The following is a 12701-nucleotide window of genomic DNA, read 5'->3' on the forward strand; positions in this document are numbered from 1 at the left end:
CCTCAGATTATTCAGTTTGTCAAACTATGTAAAAGTGAACACAAGCTAGGACGACTGAACAAAGGTTATATTTAATTTAGCCTGAAACAGACATCACAGCAGATCCTCATTTGGTTTAAATTTTCCTGTGTCCTTTGACTTCAAAATTCAGGATTTTATATAATTTTATTCAATGCATCCATCTTATGAAGCTATTTTTTTTTAAGTAGTCCTGCTGTTAATCACTGAGAAGCTAGTGGAAAATTAAAGTTTGTGAATATCACATTGGATTTTTGAGTGGCTTGATACTGTTACAACATTGAAAATGCACTTCACTGAAGCACGGTCTCTGTGTAATCACTGGAGATGAGTAAAAATTTAAGAATAATTCTGATTATTTAGAGGACATTGGCCTCTCTGTAGGCCTTGGAATCACTAGAAAACAGATGCTGAACACATATATTTGAGACCCATTGTGTTAAATGCTGCTAGTCTCCCAGCTGGACTGGCATGGAAGGTTGGATTTGAAAAATATCAGGACTGCTTGGAATGACAATGACGATGCTGCAGCATGAGTAAATGTGTGTGATTTCTGGCACCTTGCAAAACTACAGGGTCAGAAAAAATTTTCATGTGCATCATGGAAGATACTGATTTCTAGTGGCATCTACACTGCTATTGCTTCTTGATCACTTGTAGTATTGTAACTTATTAGTGACATTTTAACAGACAAAAGAAAAGTCCTTTCAGTATTCATAACAGGGTGCTCAAATCCTGTTTGAATATTAACATCAGGGGTTTGTAAATACATTTTAAGTCACAGAATCACAGGCAAGAAAAAGAAAGAGGGTACACACTGTAGCTACACAGTGTAACTCTGGCTTTCCTAGTATGTGGTTTGCAACTATAACTCAGGACAGCATTCGTACAGGCAGGAAGCGGAGTTGGGGAAAACAATACTCTTCCGATAATGAATGAAAAGAGACAATTTGCGAACTACCGTTAATTTCCATCCCTATTTCAGTGCAAGAATCCATTCCTGTGGCCAATATATTCTATGGCATCAGTAAGCCAAAGCTGCACAGCATGGCCTGAGAGGAAGGTCTGTGGTAAAATATTATTTATTTATCAGACAAGGAAGGTCATAGGAAGGAATCAAGCTTAAATGGACATCATCTATGCTAAAAAGCACGACAGAAAAATTGGATAAGTTATTAAGCGACAAGCCTAGGGGTTGGCAGGACTATGCCAAATATCACTAATGATGGACCTCAAACACTGTGCCAGGGAAATCAGACTACATTTCTACCGCATAATGAAGAGATGAACAGAAGCCTTAAACTTTTACCAGCCTCACAGATAAGTCCACAGTATGCACTGCAGAGCTGTGCAATGATTCAGTAGATCTGTTTACATGAATACAGTTTAAGTATATTAAATTTCAATCTTAATTCCTTCTGCCCGCTGTTCACAAAAGTGAATCCTTTTTGTGTTTGAAGATAGATGAATACATGGCACAGTTTATTCAATGAGATCTTGCAATATGAAAACAGAATGCTGCATTCTTTTCAAATGTTCACTTCCCTCCAAGAGCAAATATGCATAATCTGACTTTCATTTTTTAATTGAAATAAGTGTGTGCAAATTGTTTTTGCACTATTGAACCTGCTTTAAGCACATACTTCTGGATTCCCATGCCTCAAGGGTAGAACCAATGATGAGTAATATATCTGATAAATGTAGCTTAAAACAAGGTATTTACAAGTTCCTATTAAGAGGGAGAAAGCACTAGGAAGGATATTTGTGAACGTAATTACTCTGGCTTTCTATAGTTACAGTTGCCAAGGCAACCTCACTTTTGTATGAACAAATCTTAAAAATATCTTATCCTTAAAACAAGCTTGGAATGACTGGGTGCACTTAAATACAAACCTTGCATGCATACTTTGCTTTTCTTTGTAAAAAAAGAAACCTGACCAAACATTTTACTGATCCCACTGCCTAGTAGGATGCATTCCCACTGCTCCTGATAGCAGTGTGATGGGTTCAGAAACTTTTCACATCTTTTTTGCATTGTAGTTGATGAAAAAAATAGGGTGGAATCAAAAGGTAGGATTCTGCTGGCAGATTTGACTCTGTCCTTCCTTTATGGTGGCTGAACTGTGGCTAGTTCCTCCGTTTTCTCATGGATTTATATCAGTATTTCTGCGTTCCACACCTGCTGAAGTGATAGGAAGTACTTAATACATACATTTCCTTATTTCCATTTCAGCGACATTCTTTTTCTCTTTCTCTAAAAATCTGCCACTATATATATAGTGTTGGTTTTGTGTTCCAGATCAATCTGACCCATAATTTGTGATGACTGATAAAGCAAATTGGTTTTTATTCTCTTATATAATGGGTTTAGTAAGTCTTTTCAGTATTATAATTACCCACTTCCTTGAAAAGATGTTTTAAGTTGTAAAAGGGGAGTAGATTTTCATTGCATTCTTTCTTTTTTTAAGGTATTTTACCTTCTCAAAATAATTGAAAAAATTATTTATTCATATACATTACCATAACTATGACAACAATCAGTCTGAAATTATTTTCAACTATGCCGGATCAAAAGAACAGCTTTGGAAAACAGATTTCTCTGCTATACTCCTTTCTTCTAGTTAAGTCTGTGAGCTCCAGAAGTTTTTCTAACTCTTTCAAATTTCTAAACTATTATCAAAGTAATAAACTAACCAAACACTAATATAAAAAGTTACTTTTAGATACCTAAATGTCCTTTACCTTGCATACATCCCCTAAGAGTTCTCTCTCAATGTGTGGGCCCTGAGTGGGTGTGTGGGGACAGACCATGCCATGTTCATTCTTCTACATCCAATGCCAGCAACACCTGGGCTGTCTCAGATATGGATGCTTGGTAGGCAGCTTAGCATGATGCTTTGCTTGAGTTATTTATGATTATCTGTAACTTTGTGTGCAAGACTGGGATTCTCTGGGGTTCTCGGAACTTAACACTGCTGGAAATACAGGATGGTCATTCTTTGCTCTCTGCTTAAGGTCCTGCTGAGCAAATTTTCTTAAACCCATTGATCTTGCCACAGACCTCCTCCACTGCATGCAGAGCTATGCTATCCTGATGTGGTCTGCAGGCCATGAGTTGAAGAGCTCTGGGTCTAATTAGAGAAATCACGACTGTCACAGTTGGTGAGGATACCCCTGTTGTAGTAGAAAGTACCACGAAGATGCTTTCTGGTGAAAGAAGGAAGACTGCTCAGAAAAAGTGCAAGTATAAGGAGACAGTGCCATTATAAAATTAATGGAAAAAGTATCTGCAGAAAGGGTTAAAAAATGAAAAGAGGTAGTTATGGTATTAAATGAATATTGTAGATGTGGGAGAAGGGGAGTTTTAGAGACAGAGAGGGAAGTGTTCTTTTATACTTCCACATTTATATGGAAATTATTCATGGTATGCTGGGAATTTCCTTAGATGATAACCAATATTTTAGTAAATTCTTGGACAGGAGAACTGGATTAAATATGGAAACATTTTTGTGTGAGTGGGTGGATGAGAAGAAGGGAAGTTGGCAGAAAATAGGGACATCTCACTGTGGTGGCTCTCACAGGAGCCTGAGGGATAGTCACAGCAAGTTTTAGGGGACAAAAAAACCTAAACGAGCTGTAAGTTTTGCAACACAGAATCACAGAATCATATAGGTTGGAAAAGACCTTTAAGATCATCAAGTCCAACCAAGTCCAACCATAGCACTACCAAGTCCACCACTACGCCATGTCCCTAAGCACCTCATCCAAACATCTTTTAAATACCTCCAGGGAAGGTGACTCCACCGCTTCCCTGGGCAGCCTGTTCCAGTGCTTGATAACCCTTTCAGTGAAGACATTTTTCCTAATATCCAGTCTAAACCTCCCCTGGTGCAACTTGAGGCCATTTCCTCTCATCCTATCACTTGTTACCTGGGAGAAGAGACCAACCCCCACCTCGCTACAGCCTCCTTTCAGGTAGTTGTAGAGAGCGATAAGGTCTCCCCTCAGCTTCCGCTTCTCCAGACTAAACAACCCCAGTTCCCTCAGCTGCTCCTCATAAGACTTGTGCTCCAGACCCTTCACCAGCTTCATTGCCCTTCTCTGGACACACTCCAGCACCTCAATGTCTCTCTTGTAGTGAGGGGCCCAAAACTGAACACAGGATTCGAGGTGCGGCCTCACCAGTGCCGCGTACAGGGGCACAATCACTTCCCTAGTCCTGCTGGCCACGCTATTTCTGATACAAGCCAGGATGCCATTGGCTTTCTTGGCCGCCTGGGCACACTGCCAGCTCATGTTCAGCTGGCTGTCGACCAACGCCCCCAGGTCTTTCTCTGCTGGGCAGCTTTCCAGCCACTCTTCCCCAAGCCTATGGCATTGCATGGGGTTGTTGTGGCCCAAGTGCAGGACCCAGCACTTGGCCTTGTTGAACCTCCTACAATTGGCCTCGGCCCATCGATCCAGCCTGTCCAGGTCCCTCTGCAGACCCTTCCTCCCCTCAAGCAGATCAACACTCCCGCACAACTTGGTGTCGTCTGCAAACTTACTGAGGGTGCACTCGATCCCTTCGTCCAGACCATTGATAAAGATATTAAACAGGAGTGGCCCCAACACAGAGCCCTGGGGGACACCGCTTGTGACCGGCCGCCAACTGGAGTAAACTCCATTCACCACCACTCTTTGGGACCAGCCATCCAGCCAGTTCTTTACCCAGTGAAGAGTACACCTGTCCAAGCCATGAGCAGCCGGTTTCTCCAGGAGAATGCTGTGGGAAACCGTGTCAAAGGCTTTACTGAAGTCTAGGTAGACAACATCTACAGCCTTTCCCTCATCCATTAGGCTGGTCACCTTGTAGAAGGAGATCAGGTTGGTTAAGCAGGACCTGCCTTTTTAAACCCATGCTGGCTGGGCTTGATCCCTTGGTTATCTTCTACATGCCGTGTGATGGCACTCAGGATGATCTGCTCCATCAGCTTCCCCGGTACCGAGGCCAGGCTGACAGGCCTGTAGTTCCCCAGGTCCTCCTTCCAGCCCTTCTTGTAGATGGGTGTTACATTCGCTAATCTCCAGTCAACTGGGACCTCCCCAGTTAGCCAGGACTGCTGGTAAATGTTGGAAAGCAGCAAATCACAAATCAGATGTCCAGTAAAATACAGCTCAGTTGGCTGTAGAGCACTGGCCTTGGCTTCTTAACTTCAAGGCTAGAATCAGAGGAGCACAGAAACATCTCAGAATGCTTTCCTAAGAGACATACAACTTTTACCAAGCCCTGCAGAGAATTGTTGTGAGGAGGACACTCCTGAATTGGTTGCTTATCTTTGGCCACACAGCACAGCACATTGCTGTTAAAGTAAAATTCAAACCTGACAGGCTCATGAGATGAACTTTGAAAATGCCTATGGCTCCATACATACAGATACCCATGTGCATGTTTACAGCCGTGGCACAGCAGGAGTGAATTACAAATCAAAGCAAAAGAGCATTTAATATATCCATGTATTTTATAGTTCAGACTTTGAGCATTTCCCATTTAATTGAAGGACTATAAACAAGCCAGCCCTCTTATTTCTGCATTTGTAACATTAACTGGATAGTAGCAAACATATTTTCTCTTTTCTGTCCTCTTTATCATCCTCTTTCCTTTCTGTTTCCTTTCATATGTATGAGTTCTGGTTTTAGCTCTGCAAGCAGTGAAGTTAGTAGCCATTCCTTTTTCCTGTGGGAGCAAGATCCATCATTAAGGTCTAGCTCCTGTGAAATCTCAACCTCCCACACCATATGCCTCTCCCATTGATTTCCTAGTTACAGTTCCTGTATGACAGGAGGCCATGGTCGGAAAGTGAGAGCTAATCTCAGAGGTAGCCAGAGCCATTACCATGGAGGACTATGAATGTTAAGCAGCAGGCCTCGCGCTGGATTCTGCATTCTTTGGGGAGTCGGTGCACAGAATAGAGCACCGAAGTGATATGTTCATGATGACCTGTGTTGCCTTGCAGGTGGGCTGCTGAGCTTTGCACCCGCTTTTTTTTACACTATTTGGCTTCATTCCCAGATATGATCCTGCTGATGATCATTAAAGTTAGATGGAATGGAACACAAACATCAACCCAATTATAAGCCTTATCCTGGAGGAGTCTGAGTACTTCCTTGGAGATCAACTCCCTCTGATTTATGTAGAAATCATTGTCTCTCGACACCTCAGGGAAAGTTTATGATTTTATCTGTTTACAATTTCACACACAAATTCAACACACAAGATTGCCCACAACTTATAATGCATGTTTGGTTAACATCATAGATACTCCATTTGTGAGCTGCTGAGACGTGCCACCTATTCTTGATAAGATGTTGTTGTTTAATCTGGCAATTTGTTCCAGCATGTCTTTTCTGATCTGTGCTCAGCTTCTTTCATTAACTATTCTGTTTCTTGCAAAAAGAACCACGTATATTCTGAGAGTATTCTGAAAGGACTTTTCCTTGCAGAAAGTATTTGTAATTGTAAAAGCTGGAATAGCCTTTCAGGTTTTCTAAGGCATAGCTTTCAGTATTGAAGACAGAGTGTCCCAAGATACCTTTCAGAAAATCATCAGGCATGAAGACATACTCATAAACTTTATTTGTAACCAAGGGTACAATATTTATTCATAAATTGTCATTTCCAGAATTTCTACTTCTTATTGTAATAAACTTATGTCCCAAGTTAATCAACCTCTTCTGAACTTTTCTTTGGGCAGTCTGTTGTGCAAAGCAGAATATTGGCACAAAAAGTACAATATCATTCTGTTGTGTTCCTGATTATTCTTTTCTCTAAGTAATTTGAAAGAATAATTTTATCACATTAATTTTGAATATAGCAGAAACTAATAAAGTGTAATTGCACATGGATTCCAAGTAGAAAAGATTATTTATTTTAAACACTAATAAATACTACATTTTTTCTGAAGTAATTCTTGCAGAACTTTGTGCTTAAGTATCAAGAAAAATCATTCAAACTTTATCTTGATCTCCCTTTACTGAATATCTGAGCAGAACTCTGTCCTGCAATTTCAGTTTCCGTATACCACTTGGTAATTAAACACAGCCAAGTGCTTCAGTCTTACCTATTTATGTCATTCACAGGATATTGCCAAAAATCTATCTAGCTATAACATTCAGAAAAGTCATTAAAATGATCTACCTGCTAGAATGAGAATGGCTTATGAATCCAGCATTTTCTTGCTCATTACAGTCTTGATTTTCAAAGATGATGATTTTTGTCCCATGTCTGTTCTCATCAGATCTTTCTAATGAAGTTAATATATGTGAATACAGTGATGTATTTCAGGTTTTCTGAAAATTAATCAGGAGACCTCTTTGTCTATTTTGCATTTTTTGAAGATTTTGTTTATTTTCAGGTAAAATGGATATGTCCCCGTGTCTAAATAATCAATTTATAGAAAAAGACACTTTCTCATTGAGTATTTTACCACATACACGTTTCAGCCGGCAATGTTTAACTTTTGTGACCATGTTTGTCTTCAGAGCAGAGAAGACAGAACTGCAATAGTAACAAGACTCTCTTCTTGTTATGGTCTGTCTCTGGCTTCTGATGATTTTAAAGTGCTTTGTCACTCTTGCCTCTACATAGTATGTTCAAAATTCTGCCTGGAAAAGACCAATTTTCAATTACATTCTGAGAGAAAAGAGGGTGGGGACTGGATACTTTGCCATTTTCAAAGTGCTGTAATTCAGCACTTCTTTCTGGCATTAGCTTTCTACTTCGTCAGTTTTGCGCTAAAAGATTTCAAGGGTTTGATACAAAGGCTGTGAAGACGCATTAAAATGCAAGGGGCTGATCATGCTCTTCCTGTTTCTTCAATCAAAAAATATTCAGACATGGCAAAATTTTTAGGGCTGCTGTATTTTAACAGAAAAGAGCATGCATTAGTTTGGAGTGAAAGGAGAGGCAATGAGCGGCTGGGTTACAGGAAAGCCCTTCTATTTGAGCCTTGTACTCTCCCTTTCCCTGCTCCTACCAAGGAACCTAGATCTCCTTCTCCAAGCCCTTCAGTCTCCCTCACCCACTTACAGGACTCATTCACAAGAAATGATTAAATATAATTGTCATCGCTTTGTTCTAGTGAAGGGAATTATATGCATGTGCTTGTACAACCAGCAGTAATGTTCTTCCTTGTTCCCCCAACCCAAGTTACCTTCCACTTGAAACTCCCAGTCCATATCAGTCTTCTTCCATTCCCAGTCCAGCCCAGCCTGGCAGTCCCTTCTTCCCTAGAGCCTGAAGATCCCCAGCTCAAGGTGTGGAGTGGAACCTTCTCCTCCATTGCTGTGCACCCAGCAGAATGTATTACAATCCCACATCAGCTTGGTCAGGAGTCCTGACTTCCACTCTGCTGTTGGCTTCCATGAGTAATCTACCCAGACCTCTTTACTAGCTTTTCCCAAGGTCTCCCTGGCTCCTGCATCAAGTAAAGATAGAAAACAAAAGAAAACAAACCTATCCAAGGTTGCACTTGCCAATATGATCAGAGGGATAGACCACCTCTTCTATAAGGACAGGCTGAGAGAGTTGGGGTTGTTCAGCCTGGAGAAGAGAAGGCTCTGGGGAGACCTCATTGCAGCCTTTGAATACTTCAAGGGGGTTTATAAGAAAGATGGGGACAAACGTTTTAGCAGGGCCTGTGTGATAGGACAAGGGGTAAGGGTTTTAAACTAAAAGAGGGTAGATTCAGACTAGATATAAGGAAGAATTTTTTTACAATGAGGGTGGTGAAACACTGGAACAGGTTGCCCAGAGAGACTGTAGATGCCGCATCCCTGGAACATTCAAGGTCAGGTTGGACGGGGCTCTGAGCAACCTGATCTAGTTGAAATGTCCCTGCTCATTGCAGGGGGGGTTGGACTAGATGGCCTTTAAAGGTCCCTTCCAACCCAAACCATTCTATGATTCTATGAAAAAACCCTACCCTTTAAACCGCTGAAAGTAAAACTCTCGTATATGCCAAAGGGAAGAGCCCCACCATAGTATGACAAGGCATAAAAGAGAGGGATTCTTCTCCCTCCCTGGAGCTGCTCCCCCACGTGTCTGAGATGGACTATTATCATCCCCTTTAAGTCTTTGAGGGTTTTATGAGTATGCTAATATTAGCCTTGTCCACAGTCTCAGACTTAATTGAAAAAGGTTCTTGGTTATGAAAGGACATGTAGGTTTTCCAGACCAGTAGTCAGCTAATTAGAAGAACATGGCTTTCCTTAAGAGATAGGCAGCAATCAAGGGCTACAAAAGGAATTAAGGCTATTTCAGGTCAATGACTCCCAAGAGTTAAGGAGATTATGCCCACTTCTCATTCTAGACATCTGATCAAAAGGGATGGCCTTTGACTCCTTGTGGCACTTATCTAATGCTAGACCACTTTCTTGACTGTTTAGCGAGCCTGTTTCTCATACAGGACAACCTCGCCAAGGGCCAGATTTTCACAGTCCAAATGAAAATAGTTAGTTCTACTTTGAGAGAGGGAAATGGATTACGTGATCTCTAGACATCCTTTGTAATTGCATCCTTTATGATTCTGTAGGCATTAAGCGAAGTTTTCAAAAGAGCTTAAGAAATTCCCCACTGATTTCTATAGGATTTAGTCACTTAACCTGCTTAAATTCTTTTGAACATTTTGTTAGGTACCTACCAACAACTTGCAGTCTGTCCTTCCATCAGTCTTCGTATTTTTGTCGCATTCATTTTCATAGAGTCCGATCTCTTCAAGCCAAAGATGTATAGGCAGAATGTTGTTGAACAAATAATGTATGCTTTTGAGAGGCTACACAGTAAACTCCTGTGGGCCAAAAATATCCTATATGTAATGGAATGCTCAAGCCTGGAACAGATTCTGCCCAAATATTTCCTCGCTCTTTCTTAAAAATCACGCTCATATATTGCTTATTTTACTGACTCTTCATATTTTCCCAAAAAGCTGTACATGTTTAAATAACAATATAATACCTAACAATCTGTTCATTCTGCAAGTCTACATAAACCATCAATTGGCATTCAACAAATTCCAAACTGAAACAGAAGCTTTGGATGATTTTTTTTCTTATTGCTTGGAATTTCTGGCATGGTACAGAAGACTATTCCCATATGGTCCTGCAGTTGCCTAAAAAAGATTGCTATTAACAGCACTAAGCTAAAATTCCTAATTTTCAAACAACACTTAAGAAATCCCTTAGAAAAATACATTGCATGCACTTTTTTTCCCTATTGTCAACCAAATATTTCAGACATTTATGTCTCATTATTTACTTATGACTTTGTCTCACGTTATGTTGCAGAACACCCACCAATGCTTGTCTCTTCTGCCAGCTCTGCAGTGGTCTGATACAAAAATAATACACTACATCACCACAGTTTTTACCTGTTGATAGCATACAATTCTCTGTCAAATTCAGATTGAAAACAATTGCTTTATGCAGTGTTTGCTGGGGTTTGTGCGCCACAAACATGTCGCTAGGAAAATATATCAGAACCTTGACAATGAATGGTATTTCTCAAAACTTAACACCACTGAGCCATATCTTAGCTGTTATAAATTGGCATAGATCCCCCTGAAGTCAGCAGTGCTGTGCCAGTACACCTAGGGTGTAGGACTGATCCACGGTCCTTAGCTGTCAACTAGCAAAGGTACTGTCCTGTGTTGCTTTGCTTTTAATCTTATGCCAAGGGTTTTCCTTTTCCAGGGTAGAAAGCCTGGATTTTTATAAATATGCTACTATAATAAATATTGTCATTTAAAACGTCTGCAGTACCTTTTCAAAGCAGCGGGTGGCACTTGCAGAGCAACAATGTTCTGTGATTTAGCTTCTTTCACAACATTTACAGTGGTTTATTGCTTTGTCCTTGTCGTTTTGGACAAATGTGATTTCATATGATGTAGCATTCAGATCCAGTTCACACTGACTGGACTGAGTCATTTTGTCTGCCTGAAGTCTGTCCTGCCAACAGCAGCAGTGAAGGGTGCCAGCATTTGTGGAAGAAGCACTACCTGCAGATCTAATTCCGTGTCTACAGGCACATCTGTGTAAATAAACTCAAAGAAACGTGGGAACCAAGACATGAGCTTTATTCATGGTTTCATAGGAGCACATGCTTTCCATCTAAAACCTTTTCACCCAGGAAATATTATTGGTAATTTGCTGACCTGCCTGTCACAGCTGTTTCTTACAGATTAAAGTAACCTGCAGGAGTTCTTTAAAATGTGTTGTTGAAAACATATTTAACAGTAATCAGATGCTGTTAGGTGATTTCAGGACAGTGTCTTATGCCAAAAAATAATGCTCTATAGCAGAAAGCTGTGTGGCACTGTTATTTCTGCACTGGGTGTACTTATAGGCTGCATAAAGAAGTAAATAAATAAATAATGGCTAATAAAGATACACTGAGGGTGTCCTCACAGTACATCACAATCTGTAATAAAAAACCCAGCAGGCTAAACAGATATACCCTAAAATAACCTCAGTAGAGTATACTGTACTTATTTAATTCCACATCATCTGATTGAGTAATGTCTTTTGTACATTAACACTGCTAATAATTTCCTCTGCAACATTCAAGAACTCGGCAGGTATCACAAGTTTTAATTGCCAGCCTCCTTCTACACCAGCATGCAGCATCTAGACATTATTAAACAAAATACTGATCATCACCTCCATTTTCTGTTTGTACAGTTCCATTGCATTTGCCTGGTGTGCTATGCAAATTTGGAAAATTAAATGGGAAGCAGTTTCATTTATTTATCTAATATAGAAATAAGGACACATGTTTTAAAAATCTATAGTAATGTTTGATTTTCTTCAACACGCATATTGACATATGCATGTTGCTGTTTGACTGACTGCTGACTCCTTTAAATATGAGAAACGGATCAATCGTGCATATCTAAAAATATTACCTTGTATTGCTGCTTCTGGATATTTTAAATTTAAGATAAATTCACCACGGTTCTGCTGAAGCAAGGGCTTATAAATCATAAAGAGCAACGAGGACCATCATCTTCAAAAGCCGTAATCCTTGGAAGTGCCTGGGTTGTATTAGCAGTTCCATTTTGGACCACTGAGATCCCTAGGCAGCAAAGCATAGGATCTTGTGCATGCTCATGTATTCCTGGATTAAAGAGCTGGATACCTGGCTCCAATCTAAATTCTATCACAATGCAGAGGCAGACAGGATGGTAACAATCCTTCAAAATTTCACCTAAGCTTCAGTCCATTGGGTATGCTTAGACCACGGTCAGTGCCCAAGGACGTACTGCCTCAGGTGCAAGTTTCACAGCTAGTCCTTCTGAAAAAAAGTGCAGGAAAAGTAAATGCACTCTTTGCACAAATAACCTGGTGCAACACCCTGTGTTCTGGTCCCTTTCCCCATTCCCATGACTTCTTAGGCATTTATTTGTTTAAGCCTCACTGAATAAAATTCATGAACAGCTTTGGGAGTAGGAACCAGAGCCCAGTCTTTTCTCCCCCATCTCCGTGGCTCCAGACATGGGCTCCTTCCTACTGCTTCACTTCATCTCTCTGGCTCTGTGGATGTTGCACCTCTGACTGTGCGGTGGCCAAATACCAGAGTGCAGCACTGTCCTTGCAAATCTCCAGCAGACAACTAGGGTGTTCACTGAAGGCATCAAAAATGGGGTGAA

General features: G+C 40.5%; 1 protein-coding gene across 6 annotated transcripts in view; it reads left to right on the top strand.

The window, feature by feature from the left end:
* The window catches only part of NALCN (sodium leak channel, non-selective), a 256166-nt gene that overhangs the window by 193104 nt on the left and 50361 nt on the right, over window positions 1–12701 (top strand). The window lies entirely within an intron of this gene.

This window comes from Ciconia boyciana, chromosome 1 (assembly GCF_034638445.1).
Source record: "Ciconia boyciana chromosome 1, ASM3463844v1, whole genome shotgun sequence".
Taxonomy (NCBI): Eukaryota; Metazoa; Chordata; class Aves; order Ciconiiformes; family Ciconiidae; genus Ciconia; species Ciconia boyciana.